Source organism: Poecile atricapillus, chromosome 30, assembly GCF_030490865.1.
Source record: "Poecile atricapillus isolate bPoeAtr1 chromosome 30, bPoeAtr1.hap1, whole genome shotgun sequence".
NCBI lineage: Eukaryota > Metazoa > Chordata > Aves > Passeriformes > Paridae > Poecile > Poecile atricapillus.
In genome coordinates this window covers 1803301-1820986 of record NC_081278.1, presented here as the reverse complement: position 1 = coordinate 1820986, position 17686 = coordinate 1803301, and the positions used below count along the sequence as shown (strand labels likewise).

At 52.6% G+C, this 17686-nt stretch overlaps 2 pseudogenes; one reads left to right on the top strand and one right to left on the bottom strand.

The window, feature by feature from the left end:
* LOC131589807 (uncharacterized) overlaps positions 1 to 17686 on the top strand; it is a 583542-nt pseudogene that overhangs the window by 277441 nt on the left and 288415 nt on the right.
* On the bottom strand, positions 9901 to 15733 carry LOC131589765 (serine/threonine-protein kinase pim-1-like; annotated as a pseudogene).

The window sequence follows — 17686 nt, the reverse complement described above, 5'->3', positions numbered from 1 at the left end:
CTAGGGGGTTTTCAGTCTTTTTTCGGTGGTCTTTTGGATGAAGGCTTACACTCATCCTTGCTGTCCTCTGGATAACCTCACAGGTTGCACGTGCGTCCTAAGCATTGTGTTATGTAAGTTTTATATTTTATAATTTTCAGGCCTTATGCCTAAAGTCGTTCGTTTATCCATCTCATGGTCGATTTTGTTTTAGGACATTTATTATCTCAGAACTACATTCTGTACCTTAATTTTAACATGTAACATCTGTAGAGGGGTCCACCTGCCTTGTAACACCAATTCCCTTGATTGCTTCTAATAATAACTTTCCAAGTAGTTACAATTTAGTTAGCACAAATCATTTCCATTTATTACAGGAGGGTGTGAAAACAGGAGCATTGTTTGGTGTGGCCTCCTCTCTGCCTTTCACACCTTTCAGTGCTTTGACCCAGCCAAGAGCTTTCTCCAAGAGTGCAATGAAGAAGCTGTTCCTGCTCCCAGGTCTGGCTTTTTCTAATCTCTGACCTTGACTGGTTTTGTCCCTCTTGCTGTGCCCTCTGTTCCCCCAGACTGAGGGATCAGATCCAGGCACTGCTGCTGCTCCCTCGGAACCAGCCGCAGTTTGGTTGTTGCTGTCAGTGCCAGCAGAAGCTGTGGCTGGAGCAGCGGGTGCTGACAGTGAATCCAAGGCCCGGGGCTGGAGGGGTCCCTGGGCTGAAGCTGGGAGGGAGCTGCCCCCAATGCCACTGCCTAAAGCCAATCACATTTTTTGTTTTAGTAACCAATCGCTCCCTGTCCCAATTTTTCGCATCAAGTCCATCTTAGACGGAGGGAGGTGACTAACAAATTAACCAAGGAAAGATAATAAAATACTTTCCCCTAAAGTTTTCCTATAGCCCCCACAGAGGAAGCTGCATGAGAAATACCTGGGCCTTAATAGGAACAGCACCAGCCCCACAAGGCAGCAGCGGCAGAATTGGACTCAGAACGGAATCCTGCCAATTCTGCCTTTTTACAACAAAACACACAAAAAGCAGAGGGGCATGGTGAGATACAAACTTTGAAGAATTTAAGATTATAGAGAAGCTGAGGCCTTAATTAAAAACAAGCCTTGCTAACTCTAATTAAAATCAACAGATGGTCCTTGCTAAAATTAAAGGTAGATAGAGAGGCCTTGCTAAAATAGAGGTTAAGCATTGCTAATAACTAATTGTCAACTTCATGCTTGTTCAGTTGGGCTTATAATGAGAAATAAAGTATCTGGTAAAGAACTTCAAGAACAGAAGACAGTTGCAAATCAGAAACTCCTTGAAGATATGAAACAAGGAGCCCAGCCAAGGGTCCATTTGTCACTTTGCATTGAAAAGGTAGAAAGGTCAGAACGAGGAAGAGCCATATCCCTTTCTCCTTTCTGTGACCCCTCCTCATAAAAAGACCACCGATCCATTTCAAGGATCAAACTACCCATGCTTAATTGCTTTTTTTCCGAAGTAGCACAGGAAGTGAAAAGTTGGTGGGAACTGGGTCATGAATATGTATTTGTATTCAATACTTCTGTCAATAAAAAGCCTGTATTCACCTGTGCTGGGGGCCGTGTGTATTAAGGGGTGACCTGACACATCAGCCCATCGCTGTGAATAAACATACACTTTTTAACCCTAAAACAGTTAACGAGTCTTTGTCTGTCTCAGTTGGATATTGATACCAGATCATATCCATATTTTAGTAAATCAGCCTTAAAATGAATCCAAAAATTGCATGTGGAAAAAGGAAAAGAACTTGTGGGTTTGGGAAGACAAGGATGGATTTTGTTAACAGCACATAGGAAAAAGCACCAACAGAAGGAACAATTGTTTTTGGAACACTCCCATGTGGAGTGACAGAAGAAGGTTATAGCCTTGAGCTGAGATTTGTTTGTGCAAATGAAACAACAACAACAAGAACAATGATGATAATAATTATAATAATGATGATAATGATGATAATGATAATGATAATAATATAACACAATGATATATATTTATATACATAATAATAAATAGATAATGTGAAATACTGTTGACAGTACTGATTTGTGAGCTTTGGCTGCTCACTGTAACACTAAATACCCTACAAAAAAGAACTGGCAAAGACCCAAATGTCAGTGGTAAACTGCAAATTTTATACAAAGAATAAAGGAGGAAGGAGTGAAATTGGCTGTTTCTAAAGGGTTTGGTGATACTATGATGTGGAATGCTTTGTCTGTTCCTGTGAAAAACACAGGGATTAAGACTGCTGGGTTTTTCATGTACCAGACTATCTACAAGCTGCAGGATTGGTTGAACAGGTGAAGGAGTTGTTAAAAGAGAAGTTCATGAAATGAGGAGATGGGAACCTGTCCTGGTGGAGAACCCATCTCCCAGATGTGTTCCATGCCCTTAACAATGGGCCCACTGGGAAATGGAAACCCCTAGGTGTGCAGGGCTGCACCCAATTTGCAAACACAACCATGGACAGTGAGACTTGGACTGCCTGGGAAATTGTTCTGGGTGTGATGACCCCTGACAGGGCCACCCCAGAGGCTGCAGGGCTGGACCTTCATGCACTGGAATGAATTAGGAAAAAGCAGAAGCGAATGAAAGTTAACAATAGAAGAATAGGAATTCAGATTCCTCCAGGACGCTTTGGTTTGGTAACTGCTCACTTGAGCTTGGCCTTGCAAAGTGTTGATGTCATGGGAGGAGGAATTGATGCAGATTATCAAGGAGAAATTGAAGTAAGTCTTTATGTTAAACAATAATGAACAAGATTTGGTTTTCCAACCCCATGGCAGGGTAGTACAATTATTAATATTGCAGTTTTAAAAACAATTGTGAAAGAAGGACATCTACCTCCAATCACCTCTGTTCATGGAGATAAAGAGTTTGGACCCAGCAGTCCTAATAATGGAGCCAGAGTGTGGGTCCAGAGGCCAAATGACCCTCCAGAGGCAGCTGAAGGAACAGCTCTGGGGAAAGACAACACTTTGAATCCTGAAACCTGGGCAGGAACAATGGGAGTATGTCCCTGCAGCCAAGTGTTCTCTGCCACAACAAGCTGATGTTATGGGATATTGTTTTACAGATGCTGCCAGACCAAACCTCCCTGTTTGCCCCAACGACCCCTTTGGAAAATGCTCTGATCCACGGGGCTCCATGTGAAGGCTGATGTGACGCTGAGGGACTTCCACACCAATTCCAGCCAGGAGCCTGGGTGCCCGTCAGGGACTGGGACCTGGCATGTCCAGCCGAAGGGAAAAGGATCCCAATTTCCAGCTCCTGGCTGGAATTGGTGTGGATGTCCCTCAGTGTCACATCAGCCTTCACATGGAGCCCCGTGGATCAGAGCATTTTCCAAAGGGGTCGTTGGGGCAAACGGGGAGATTTGGTCCGGCAGCATCTGTAAAACAATATTGACTTGTTGTGGCAGAGAACACTTGGCTGCAGGGATATATTTCCATGCTCCATGCTCAGGTTTCAGGATTCAAAGAGTGTTGTCTTTCCCCAGAGCTGTTCCTTCAGCTGCCTCTGGAGGGCCATTTGGCCTCTGGACCCACACTCTGGACCAATTATTAGGACTGGTGCGTCCAAACCTTTTATCTCCACAAACAGTGCTGACTGGAGGTGGATCTCCTTCTTTCACAATCGTTTTTAAACTGCAATATCAATATTTGTGATAACCTGTCATGGGGTTGAATCATCCAATGTTCTTCATCCATTTTTAACAGAATTTCTTTAATTTCTCCTTGATAATTTGCATCAATTCCTCCTCCCATGACATCAACACTTTGCAAGGCCAAGCTCAAGTGAGCAGTTACCAAACCAAAGCGTCCTGGAAGAATCTGAATTCCTATTCTTCTGTTGTTAACTTTCATTTGCTTCTGCTTTTTCCTAATTCATTCCAGTGCATGAAGGTCCAGCCCTGCAGCCTCTGGGGTGGCCCTGTCAGGGGCCATCACACCCAGAACAATTTCCCAGGCAGTCCAAGTCTCATTGTCCATGGTTGTGTTTGCAAATTGGGTGCAGCCCTGCACACCCAGGGGTTTCCATTTCCCCAGTGGGCCCATTGTTAAGGGCATGGAACACATCTGGGAGATGGGTTCTCCACCAGGACAGGTTCCCATCTCCTCATTTTATCAACTGCTCTTTTAACAACTCCTTCACCTGTTCAACCAATCCTGCAGCTTGTAGATAGTCTGGTACATGAAAAACCCAGCAGTCTTAATCCCTGTGTTTTTCACAGGAACAGAGAAAGCATTCTGCATCATAGTATCACCAAACCCTATAAAAACAGCCAATTTCACCCCGTCCTCTTTTATTCCTTGTATACAATTCACAAAGTTTACCATTGACATTTGGGTCTTTGCCAGTTCTTTTTTGTAGGGTATTTAGTGTTACAGTGAGCAGCGAAAGCTCACAAATTGGTATTTTCAGCATTATTTCACATTATTGATTTTTAGTTACTTATATAAATATATATTATTGTGTTATATTATTGTTATTTCTATTGTTATTGTTATTATTTGTCTTGGACGGACAAACCTGAGCTCAAGACTAAAACCTTTTTCTGTCCCTTCATGTGGGAGCATTCCAAAAACAACTGTTCCTTCCGTTGGTGCTGTTAACAAAATCCATCCTTGTCTTCCCAAACCCACAAGGTCTTTTCCTTTTTCCATATGCAATATTTGAATGCATTTTAAGACATCCTGTGGTTCAGGCTCTTTTAACCGACTGCCCCACTGCTCAAACGGTGCCAGTGAACTCTGCGGGGGGCTTCCCTTCTGGGAATTTCAGATGAAACTGATTCCTTACATTTACATTTAAAAAGTGGTATTTTGTTGGGATCTGGCCAGACTTTGCCAATTTTGTTTCACCAGTGGGCAGGGTCAGCACCAAAGGCACAAACACCACCTGAAGGAATCAGTGTCACTTACTGCAGCTCCAAGCAGCAAAGGATCACAAAAGGAGCAGCTCAGCAATGCACCCAATCATCACTGCCAAAGATTGCCTGCAGGGATTAACAAAGATCCAGTTGCCCTCAGACTTTGCCATCCCCAGATCCACCCATCAGCTGGGGAAGCTGTCACAGCCAAGGTCTGGAGAGCCACTCCTGGACACTGGGAAATCCTGCAGGTGCCTCCAGCCACAGGTGAGCCTCAACCCCTGCTGTGAGAGAGGGCCCAGCTTTGATAGTGCTGGATAAACAAACTGACAGCACTTCTGGTGTGGGAACATCTGCTTTCATCCTCCTCTTGGGTCCCTAGCAAAGCCTGGCCAGGCCTCAAGGAGGAACCAAGGGAGTTGACTCTGACCATACACCCCAAACAAGGCCAGATGTCGGATTTCATGGCCTTGTCTGGCTTCTAAACACAGAAAGGTCAATCCATGCTTCATTGATGAGTGGATACATCTATCACAGTGCTAATGACCATGCATATTTCACTAATGAGCAGATAGACAGATAACCTTTGGTTGGAAGGTTCATCCAGATGTCACCTTAGGCTCAGGGCCTGTTGTTCAGGCCTCACTCAGGGCCTGTTGTTCAGACCTTGGCACTTCAGGGACGAGGTTTAGTGCTGGGCTTGACACTGCTGGGTGACTGGCTGGACTGGATGAGCTCAGAGGTCTTTTCCAGCAGAATGGATTCTATAATTGCAGGATTCTATCTGCTGCATTCAGCTAGCTCCATTACTTAGCAGCATTACTTTGGTCCAAAAGCCCCCTCTTGCTCAGCTCTTGTGGCCTAAGGCTTCAGCTCCTTCAGCTCCTGGTGCTGAGCTGCTCACGCTGAATGAGATGACTCAGAGAGAAGAACAGAGTTCATCCAATTCCTTCTGGGACACAGAGAGGGGAGGTGTGAAAACAGGAGCATTGTTTGGTGTGGCCACTTCTCTGCCCTTCACACCTTTCAGGGCTTTGAAGCAGCCAAGAGCTTTCTCCAGGAGTTCAATGAAGCAGCTGTTCCTGCTCCCAGGTCTGGCTCTTCCCAGTCTCTGACCTTGACTGGTTTTGTCCCTCTTGCTGTGCCCTCTGTTCCCCCAGGGCTCGGTGGCTGCTGCCCAGGACTTTGGGACTGGCACAGAGCAAGGGGTCGAGCCCCTCTTTTCTGTGCCCTTGGAGCTGCCTGGTCACAGCAGCCTTTTCCATCTGGAAGCTCCACATGGAGAGGGAGTCTCCAGCTCTGTTCCTGGCGCAAGGTGCAGGAGCCCAGGGCTGCCATCTCAAGTCCCTGTTGGCACTGAGGGCTCCCAGGTGCCTCAGGCTGCTGTGACACCGCTGCACAGGGAGGGAAGCATGGCAGAGGCTGCACTGAAAGTCAGCTCCATGTGCTGCTCTTGGTACTGCTGCTGGTGCTGGTGTGCTGGTGCTGCTGGTGCTGCTGGTGCTGCTGGTGGTGCTTCTGCTGCTACTGCTGCTGGCACTGCTGGTTCTGCTGCCACTGGTGCTGCTGCTGAAACTGCTGGTGCTGCTGGTGCTGCTGCTGCTGGTACTGCTGCTGCTACTGGTGGTGCTGGTGCTGCTGCTGATGCTGCTGCTGCTGGTGGTGGTGCTGCTGCTGGTGGTGCTGGTGCTGGTTCTGGTGCTGCTAGTGCTGCTGCTGATGGTGATGCTTCTGGTGCTGCTGCTGCTGGTACTGCTGGTGCTGCTGCTGGTGGTGGTGCTGCTGGTGCTGCTGGCACTTCTGGTGCTGCTGCTGCTGGTACTGCTGCTGGTACTGCTGGTGCTGCTGGTGCTGGTGATGCTTCTGCTGCTGCTGCTGCTGCTGCTGCTGCTGATGATGATGATGATGATGTTGGTAAAGCTTCTGGTGCTGCTCCTGCTGGTGCTGGTGCTGCTGCTGCTGATGTTGGTGATGCTTCTGGTGCTGCTGCTGGTGGTGCTGGTGCTGCTGCTGCTGATGTTGGTGATGCTTCTGCTGCTGCTGGTGGTCCTGGTGCTGCTGCTGCTGGTGCTGCTGCTGCTGCTGCTGCTGCTGGTGGTGGTGCTGCTGGTGCTGCTGGCACTTCTGGTGCTGCTGGTGCTGGTGCTGCTGGTGCTGGTGCTGCTGGTGCTGGTGATGCTTCTGGTGCTGCTGCTGGTGGTGGTGCTGCTGATGCTGGTGGTCCTGGTGCTGCTGCTGCTGCTTCTGATGCTACTGGCACTGTTGGTGCTGCTGGCACTGCTGCTGCTGCTGCTGCTGCTGCTGGTGATGCTGGTGCTGCTGCTGTTGGTGCTGGCGGTGATGCTCCTGCTGCTGCTGTTGTTGCTCCTGAAACTGCTGTTGCTGCTGGTGCTGGTACTGCTGGTGCTGCTGGTGCTGCTGCTAATGTTGGTGATGCTTCTGGTGCTGCTGCTGGTGCTGCTCCCGGTGCTACTGGTGCTGCTGGTGCTGGTGCTGCTGTTGGTGCTGGTGATGCTGCGGCTGGCGCTGCTGGTGCTGCTGGTGATGCTGATGTTGGTGATGCTTCTGGTGCTGCTGGTGCTGGTGGTCCTGGTGCTGCTAGTGCTGCTTCTGATGCTGCTGGCACTGCTGGTGCTGCTGGCACTGCTTCTGGTACGGCTGCTGCTGCTGCTGGTGATGCTGGTGCTGCTGCTGCTGGTGCTGGTGGCGAGGCTGGTATTGCTCGTGCTGCTTCTGGTGCAGCTGCTGCTGCTGGTTCTCCTGCTGCTGGTACTGCTGCTGCTGGTGCTGCTGGTGCTGACACTGCTGGCGCCACTGCTGCTCGTGCTGCTGCTGTTGTGGCTGCTGAAACTGCTGGTGCTGCTGCTGCTGGTGCTGCTGCTGCTGGTGCTGGTGCTGCTGCGATCATTTTTCCAGCACTGCCCCAGACTGAGGGATCAGATCCAGGCAGTGCTGCTGCTCCCTCGGGACCAGCCCCAGTTTGGTTGTTGCTGTCAGTGCCAGCAGAAGCCGTGGCTGGAGCAGTGGGTGCTGACAGTGCCCCAAGGCCCGGGGCTGGAGGGGTCCTTGGGCTGGGGCTGGGAGGGAGCTGCCCCTTGTTCTCCCTCTGCCTCACGCAGAGCTGGGCCGGGCACAAGTGGGGCAGCAGAGCCAACAGGGAGCCTGCGAATCTCTTCCAGCCGTGCCTGCTCAGAGTTTGGCCTTGGAGCTTCAGGTGGGCAAAGGCAGCTGCTCTGCTCCCTCTGCGTGTTCCCGTGTTCAGCAGTGCTGCTCCATCAGTCTGTGCCCAGCAACGGGGAAAAGCCTCAGCCCTGCAGGGCCAGGAGCTGCCGGGCTCTGCCTGAGCAGCTCAGCCAGTGGGAAGGGAGCTGCTCCACACAGGAACCAAGAGCAAAGGACACCTCTTTTTCATAGCATGATTTCTGTTTTAAGGGGAAAAATGTGGAAAATAAAAGAAAAAATCTTCTATAAAATGTGAAAGATAAAAAGTGTGCAGTGAAAAATCTTCTATAACTTTGAATTAAGGTGTAATTGGTCTTTTGAAACATAAAACTCAGTTATTTACTTTGTAAACATGCTGATGGCATGATGCATCTTACTGGCCTCAGGAACGTTTTCAAAAAAGATTTTGGGGTTTGATTCCAATATTGTTCTTTTAAATTGTGGTGAAATTGGAGTGAAGCAAGAAGAAACTGCTTTGCGCCTTGCCAGCTCCAAGCAGCACTGGGAATCTAAACTCTGTCAAACCCCAGATCCTTTAGAAGATGCCCTTCCTTCTCACCCTGTGAATGAGCTGCACATTCCCTTTCAAACATTCAGGGGTTTCTTAAAGATGCAAAGTCCCACTTACAGCTTTTTGCCCTGGTTTGGAAGTGCAGAAGGGCGATTCTTCATCCATCAGCTCCAGACTGCACTGCCTCAGGAACACAGCAGTGGCATTTCTAGAGGAGGAAGAGAGTGCAATTGCACAATTCCAGCCAAAAAGAAAGGAAGAGTGGGACATAGAAAACATCCTGTGCAGATGCAGGCATTCAGCTGGGACTGTGGAGAGTTGGGCTTCTTGCCAATTGGATGTGTGTCCCTAACTGCAATCTCTTGGCCTGCAGGAGAGTCTCACTCACCTGCAAAAGCAGAAAGCTCAGGCGGTGTGCTGGGAACGGGCTCATGTGATGCAAAGCTGTCAGAGCAATGTGAGGGCAGAGTGAGCCCAGCTGTGCCTGGGGCTGAGCCCAGCAGAGCCCTGGCAGAGCCCAGAGCAGCCTCGGCATCCGCAGAGCCCAGCTGCAAAGAGAGAAACCAGAAACCGCCCGTCAGCTGAAGGCTCCTGTCCCCTTGTCCCAGCCACCCGCGGTACCCAGGCCATGCTGGTCGTGCTCAGAGCCGGGCCCAAAGCTGCCCATCACTGCTGCCTCTGGGAGCAGAGCAGGAGGGCAGGACATGTGCCCAGCCTGCAGCCAGCCACGACAGATCCAGTCCCTCAGCAGCTGCCCAGAGACAAAAAGCAGCTTGGCAGCCAACTGAAGAATTGGTTGCATCCACCCCAGCCAAGGGGGGAACCTTTGGTGCTGGCCAGGCTGTGCCATGCCCAGATCTGGGAGCATCCCCTGGCTGTGGACTCACCTGCAAATTGGGCGTGGAGCGAGTCTTTGAAGAAGACATGCCAGAATTGAAATCCATCATCTTCAGCTGGCCAGCCGGAGGAAGAGATTGCCATCCTTGAGGTTGCCCTTGGTGTCTCCAGCAGCAGCCCCACCTGGTAACAGCTTCTCCAGGGGCTCCTTCTCCTTGCCTGGGGGCCAGACCAGGCTGTCAGTGCTCTGCCCCGGGTCCCAGCCATCAGTGAAGCAGACAAGCAAAACCAGGGGGAATGGTGGCCACCAGTGCTTGCCACACCAGGTGTCCAGCTCAGCTTCAGCCCAAGAGCTGTGTGTTCCCTTCTGATGAGCCCTGCTCAGAGCTACAGGCAGGACAAAAACAGCCTGGTTTGCTTTGCCCCTGATTGCCAAGAAATGTGTGGAGCTGTTACCTGCCAGGCCCCTGGATCCAACTGTGCATGTGGATCTCTCCCATCTCCTAGGACAGATGAACACCCTGCATCCAAGGATGGCGGAAAAGGTCTTCTAAGGATGGCCTGTCCAAGGGTTGCGTGGACAAACACCTCTTAATAATATCTTGGCATTCTGAAGAGAGAAACCAGGAATCAGCAGTCAGTTGGAGAAGTTGCCGCCCCCTTCCAGTGCCCAGGCCATGCTGGGTGTGCCCAGAGCTGGGCCTAAACCTCCCCATGGATTCCCTGTTTGCAGGAGAGCAGGACATGTGCCACCTCCTCAGCAGCTGCCAGAGCAGGATGCTCATGAGCCCGCTGCTGTCTCCCAAGCCCGGTGTTCCCCCTGTGCCCAGAGACGAGGATTCACCTTGGGAGAGCCGTCGTGGGAACAAGATCCGTCCCCAGATCATCTGCTGGCCCCTCATGAATGGGTGCTTCCCTATGACCAGCTGGTATAGCAGGAGGCCCAGGGACCAGATTGTTGCTGACTGGCCATGGTAGCGTTGCTGGTGGATCCACTCAGGTGGGCTGTAGGACAGGGTTCCTGTGGAACACAGATGGAGCTCATCAGGGGGTGCTGCTGCTCCCAGAGCCTCGCCCCAGCATCCCTGGGCATGTGGGGGCTGCCCCAGCGGCACACGGGGTGACCCACTGTCCTCTCGCCAGCACCTGGGACTTGGCTACAAACCCAGGGCTGGAAAAGAAGCTACTGCTGCTGGAAGAGGGCAGCAGAAGCACTGGGGAGGCCCAACCATCACAAGCAAATAAAAATCCACCCCATGGTAGAGAAAAACACACTCTCCTCCCTGCCTGCATGGCCTCCAAAAAATTGTTAATAAGCCAAGGCAAACGTGGGGAGCAGAGGAGTTCAAGCCCTTCCTTGCTGACGCACCAAACACTCTGGGGCATGGGGTCAGACCCCCGCCCTCTGCTACCCCCATGGGGGTTTTTGTCAGGCTGGCTGTCCCAGCCCCAGCCCAGGGCACAGTGGGTGCTGAAGACTGTTGGCAGGGCTGGGAGCTGGCTCCCCTCACACCCCCATTCAAATCAATTTGGCTCAAGCATTAATCCCATCCTGGCAGCAACACGGGGAATCCCCGGTGCCACACCCAGGCTGGGCCATGAGATGGCCAGGAGCATCCCCTGCCAGGGCTCACCTGCAAACTGGGTGTAGGCTGTGTCTTGCAGGAAGGCGCCACAGCCAAAGTCGATCAATTTCAGCTGCCCTGTGGCCAGGTCGAGCAGGATGTTCTCTGGCTTGATGTCCCTGTGCAGGACCCCACAGCTGGTGCAGTGCTGCACGGCCTCCAGCAGCTGCCTAAACAGCCCCCGCGCCTCCTCCTCCGGCAGGAACCTCCGCTCCGCCAGCAAATGCGAGAGGTCCTGGCACCGCTCTGGACGCTCCAACACTAACACGAAGCTGTCAGGGAGCTCAAGCCACTCCAGCAGCTGAATGATTGCAGCACAGCCAGAGGACACCCTGTCCAGCAGCACGATCTCCAGGGGAGCACGGGTGCCATCGGGCTGCGGGAGGAGCACGGTGCTGTCAGTGGGGCTGAGGCCGTGCCAGGGCTCTGGGAGCCCTCAGCCAGCCCGGGATGCTCTGCACACCTCGCTCACCCCACACCCGCTCTCCCCGCAGGGCTCTCGGCGGCTCCCACCCTGCCGGGCCCCGGCTCATCCCTGCCCGGCACGCCCCGGCTTCTGCCGCTGGCCCCGCTCACTCACCAGCTCGCCCCAGAGCCGGACGCGATCCCGTGGCACGCATTTGATGGCCACCTGTGAGCAAGGAGCAGCAGAGGGTTGAGCTCGCTGCCGCCCCGCCGCGCCCCTGCCATCTCCTCCGCCCCCTCCGCCCCCTCCTCCTCCTCCTCCTCCTCTGCCCACCGCTCACCGGGGCACCGTCCAAGAGTCGCGTGGCTGCGAAGACGCTGCCGAAGCCGCCGCGCCCCAGCAGCGGGCCCAGCTTGTAGCGCTGCTGCAGGGCCTCCTGCGCCTTCCCTGGCGGCGAGTCGCGGCCATCAGCACTCGGCCCGGAGCCAGGAACGGCCCCCGAGCGCTCCCCGACCTCCCCGGGCCGGGCATCCGCAGGCGTTCCCTCATTGGAACGCGGCAGCGGCGGCTCGGGGCCAGCGGCCGCGCTGCTGAGCGGCGGAGCTCGGGCCGGGGAAGCCGCAGCGGAGGCGGCGGCAGCGGCCGCGCCGCCTGTGTCCTCCGCGGGCCCCGGGAGGAGCCGGGGCCGGGGGCAGGGCCGGGGCCGGGGCCGGGGCCGGGGCCGGGGCCGGGGCCGGGGCCGGGATCGGGCCAGGCGGAGCCAAAGGGCAGCGATTCCGCCCCAGCCCCAGGCAATGATGCCCGCCCAGCAGCGCCAGCGCCAGCACAGCCAGAGCCGGGCGGAGGCGAGACCACGGCGGGACGGCCGCGGACGGGGACGGGGCCGGGGCAGCCCCGCAAGGGCCCGTGGGCGGGCCCGGGGGCGGGCCGGGGGCATGGCCCGGGCGGGCACAGGGAGAGGGAACCTGGAAGAGGAGGGGACGCAGGAAAAGGGAGACCCGGAGGGAATGTGGGACAGTGGGAGAGGGAGAGGAGAGACAGAAAAGTGATAAATTGGCTGCTTTTGCTGCTTCTGCTGCTGCCGCCGCTGCTGCCGCTGCCGCTGCTGCTGCTGCTGCAACTGAAGCACCGGGACCGTTTGTCCCCGTGTCCCTTTGTCCGTTGCCCGCTCGGCCCCGCCCCGAGCCCCGCGCTCCCCGGGCAGCCCCTGAGCCTGGCCAAACACGGGAACTTTGCTCTGTTGAGCCAAGAGCCAGAGTCTTGACTCCTGCACAGGGGCACAGGAATGCCCTTGGTTGCTGCTGTGCCTCGTCCCTGCTGAGGGTCAGACACCATCTGACCACATTCCCTGAATGCAGAAGTTGTACCTGAACCAAGCACTGCACTTGTGTCTCCAGCATTGCTTTCCAAGTAAAACAGCGGAAGGCAAACTGCGTATAGCTCATGGTATTTTACAGTGTCTAAAACTTGCCAAGTCTCAGATCTTAGAGGTGAGCTCCATTTGGAATGAATGGGATGGAGAAAGTGCAAGATGGAAAAGAGAAACATAAAAATAAATAGAGAAAAACATATTGGTTCTTTATTTTGATTTTATTTTCATTTCATAAAAAAGTTGTTTCAATTTTCCCAGAATCTTCTCCACAGTCCTGTCTGTTCTTTCCAAAAACCTGTCCTGGAGAAGAAGGCGCAGCTCCTGTCACAAGATGTGCCCCCAGCTGCAGCTTCACTTGGCTTCTCACACAGTGACTGCAGCACAACTCTTGCAGCAAAACAGGAAAAATATTTGAAGAACTTGACAACTTGTTCTTTCTTTTCCTTCTGGACAGTGGAGTTGTGCCATTGGTAAGGTTTTCACTGTTACTCTTCTAGCCAAAGAAAACATGATGAGATACCAGGAATTGTTAGGGAATACATGCCTGGCTGAATGTGGAGAAAGAATCTCCAGAGCCTGCAGCCAGAAGTGGAGAGCTAATCATTCCAATAGCCCCATGGACATCTTGAAAGTGATCTGGAACATGAAGATGGGCTGACAGAGGGAGTTTGTTTCTGTGTTCAGTTTAGATGATTCCACATCTCTTGCACTGGTAGAAATCAAGAGCACAATCAGTTGATGATAAGCATCAGAACATGATAAGCTGGACCTCTCAGTGGATGACAGAAAGACTGTGAAAAGGAGAAATGCAGGGAATGACTTGGTGAACTTTGTGTGTAAGAAGGGTCATTTTTTCCTAATAATTCCCAATTCATTCCCTTTGCTTCTATCCTTTTAAAAAGGCCAATTGCATCTCAGATTCCCCATGAAATGAGAACCCTGAGCTTGTAGGACTGCCTGAAAGGTGCCCTGTTCCTTTTTCTTCTGCTGCTCAGAAGAAACAATGAATCGAGTTGGGAAGTTCTGGTATTTCTTTCTCCTGCTGGATTTCTTCATTTTATTTGCCACTGCAGAGGCAATTTCTGTGATGGCCTCTGTCAGTTGATTCTATTTCAGCAGCAGCAGCAGCAACAGGGCTGTGTTTGAGCACTGCAAATGTGACCTGTGTGGCTTTAATTCTCCTTGATTTTGTACTCAGGGAGTTGGGAGCATTTTGATCTCTACTGATCATGATGCCAGAAACAAAAATCCTGAGTTCCCTGTGACAAAAGCACAGTGGGTAGCACTGATTAAAAGAGGCAATTGCAGCTGTACTGCTAAAATTCAAGTGGCAAGCAGAAGAGGGGCAAGAGCAGCCGGGATCTACAATTGCCAAGGCAAAGGCACCAACAGCCTCCTGCTGTCACCTCAGGGTGAGTAAAACAGCACTGAAAACAGCGCTGGAACCCCATCCTTTCTTCCTCTGAGGGCTGGCTGAGGGCAGCAGAGCCGGGCCCTGAGGAATCAGGGCTGTTTGTGGGGGATTGTTGCTGTAGTCCAGAACTGCCCTGGGAAAAGCCCTGGGAAGCCGAGGCAGGAGCAGGTGGGAAGGGCCGGCGCTGCTGCTGCTCCTGGCCGGGAGCCCCGGCCGGGCTGGGCCGGCGCCCGCTGCGCTGCGGCTGCTGCTGCTGCCAGAGCCGGGCGGGACTCGGGGACAGGGAATGGACACGGGGGGACAGCAAAGGCCTTGGGGGCTGCAGGGATGTTGGCACTGGGGCCAGCGCCAGCACAGAGCTTCAGCCCGCAATGAACCCCGAGGGAAACGCTGGGGAAAGGCTCCATTCAGCCTTTCTTTACTTGGTGCTGTGAAGGGACCAAAATAAAAGGAGAAGGAGCAGGGCCCGACCCCTTCTCCTTTGGGAGGAGCCCCTGGGGCTGTGAGGGGCTGTGAGGGGATGTGAGAGGATGTGAGGGTCCATGAGAGGTCCTGTGGGGCCATGAGGGGCTGTGAGAGGCCAAGAGAGGTTCTATGGGGCAATGAGAGGGTCTATGGGGCCATGAGGGGCTGTGAGGGGCCATGAGGAGCCTCAGCCCTGGCAGGAGGGGTCCCCACCATGTCCCCAGGGCAGAGCAGCCGTGAGGGGCCGCGAGTGCAGACATGGCAGCAGAGTGGACTTGGGGCACCTCTGGGAAAGGATGAGACACTTCCACATCTCCAAACCACACTAAACCCACCATTAACAGGATTTTCCATCCTTAGAATCCACTGGCAACTTGGAGTTGAGTGTACAGTTTAATTCTGGTGGGAAAAGCAAGGGAATTTTCCCAGTGTGTGACATCCAGCCATTTTTATTCGTGTCTAAGATTTAAAAGTCTTGACAGTGAAAAGTAATACTAATAAATAATAATAACAACAAGAACAAGAAATAAAGCCCTGAATCCCAACAATCAGCCCAGGAACATGTTTTTGTTTGTAGTAATAGATTAGTCCTAAAGAAATAAATGAATTAAATTTTATTTGTAATTCAGACAAAAGATGTTTCATCTTTTTCCAAGGTTCTGGTCCCCTTCCTCCAGGGTCATTTCCTTTACTCACCCACTTTCTAGTAGGTAGAAGGGAGTTAAGGGCACCAGAAAAGGCAACAACTCCTGTTTCAAAGGGAAGCAGCCACCACTCCAGTGAACCTGAATTGCCCCCAGGCACGTGTGTGCACTTGAAGGGTGAGCAGGTGTTGGGGACAGAGATCTCGCACTCCTTCTAAGGCTGTGAGAAACCCACAAGTGGCAAAGTATCATTGCAGGTCAACTCCTGTTGAAATTCCATTCCCCCACACCCTCCAAATGGGCAGGCAGGGCTGGGCTCTGGCAGGGTTCAGTTTTGAGTGCCTTGTGCTCCCTGGCATGGAAGTGATCCTATGAACTCTGGTACTGATGGACTGTGGTATGGCTGCTGAAAGAGGAGGGTGAATCTCAGCAGACAGGAAAGTCTCTTCTTCTCCTTTCTCCCTGCAGAACCCCTTCTCCAAAGAGAAATGCCTGTGCCAGGTTTCCATGAGACCCCTTCCCTCAGTGTCTGACCCACTGTGTGGTCTGCAGGAGCCAAAGCCAGAGGAGTCCCAATATCAGTCACCCCACGGTCCCCACACAGCAGGAGAAAGCACTGCTTGCAGTGGGGCTGCTGATCTGTGACCCGTCCTGGTTCCATCCACCCCACTCCTCTCAGCCACAGACACCAGAAGGATCCCAGGAAAAGCCACAGTGCTCTACCAGATGCCAGGAGCACTCCCTGCTGTGGCCTCAGGGATGCTGGGTGACCTCGTGGATGAGGATCTCTGGCTGGTGATGGAATGTGTGGATGGAGGCCCTTGACAGGAGGTTTTTGGAGACACACATGGGGCTGAAGGAGAGATGGCAGCTGTCAGTCGGGAGGGCAGGGACCCCGCTTGAGAGTCCATTGCCTTGGACACCCTCAGCCACAAGATGTCCAAGAAGTCACACAAGGCTTTGGCACTCTCAGCCTTCTTTCCCCCAAGTTCCCGCTTTCTGTACATTTACGGCAGAGAACCTTGCTTGTTTCTAGAACTAGAACAAAGATCCCAGATGGAACAAGCCTTGCTGGTTTTAGTCAGAAGCATCAGTGACCAAAAGTTGTATTTCCTTTGGTTTGGTCACAATTTGTTCCTTCTCAGTGTTCAGGCTGGGTTGTGGGGTGTCCTCATTTGCTGCATTTTCTGAGATCCTCTTGGATCCCTTGAGCAATAGGTTGTGCCCTCTGAGGATCCTTTGTGCTCCTTGGTGACCCAGGAGAACCTTCCAGGCAGTTTTTGGGGGAGCTGCTGCTGTGATGTCACAGGAACGTTGCCATGTCCTTGTGGTGTTCCCATTGCTGTGGGACACAGAGGCCTCAGTGTCAGAGCGGCTCTGGGTGCCTGATCATAGCCTGAGGATCCTCCTGCCCGAGGCATTCTCAGCAGCCAGCCCAGCCCTTAACCAGTGTCCTTTTGTCCTTGCAGGGGGACAGACAGTCTGCAGACATGTGCAGCACAGCCAAAATGATCCAGCAAGTGGTTGCTGCAGTTCACACTTAGGACTCTGTGGCTTCTTATGGGTATTTTTTAAACCACTGGGCCCCTGAATCGAGGATTTCCCCAGGTGCACCATATGTGCCTTTGGGATTGCTGTGGGCTTTCTGTTCTTCCTTTGGAACAGAGTTGATTTTGAAAGAAAATTGCCATTAAGATACCATTCATTTGGGAGTGCTCCTGCCAACAACTTCTTAGAAAAGGGGTTGTTTGTAGCCAGCAGGGTGTGCACAGCATTTGAAATGTAGCCTGGGGGGGTTCTGTTCCCCAAGAAGAGAGTCTGTGGCAGCAGATCCTGGCACTCCTTCCGTTTGCTCACCCAGCCAAAAACTGGACACAGCCTTCTATTTTGTGCTGTTCTCTTGCTTGCTGTGTGATCGAAAAGGACTGTGACTCCAGGAGGGAAGTTGTGAAAGTAAAATGCTTTCTCTTGGCATTGACTTGTTGTGTGGGATTTTCTAGCAGAGGCAGCTTTTTCTCCTAACAGCATCTGGCTCAGGTGAAGGTCCCCTCACACATGGATACTGGGAAGCTCCTTCTTCAGTGAGCAGGAAAGGAACCTTTGGTGTTCAGAGATCCCAGCTGTTCCCTTTCAACACCAGTATGAGCCCAGTTAGCTCCAGTATGATCCGTGTCACATGGCAGCACTCCCAGTACGGTCCCATTTACCTCTGACTAGATCAATCCAGTCAGTCCCAGTATGATAGCACTGGCTCCCAACATGCTCCCAGTTGCTCCCAGTCACCCCCAGTATGGGGGATGATGTGCATGGTG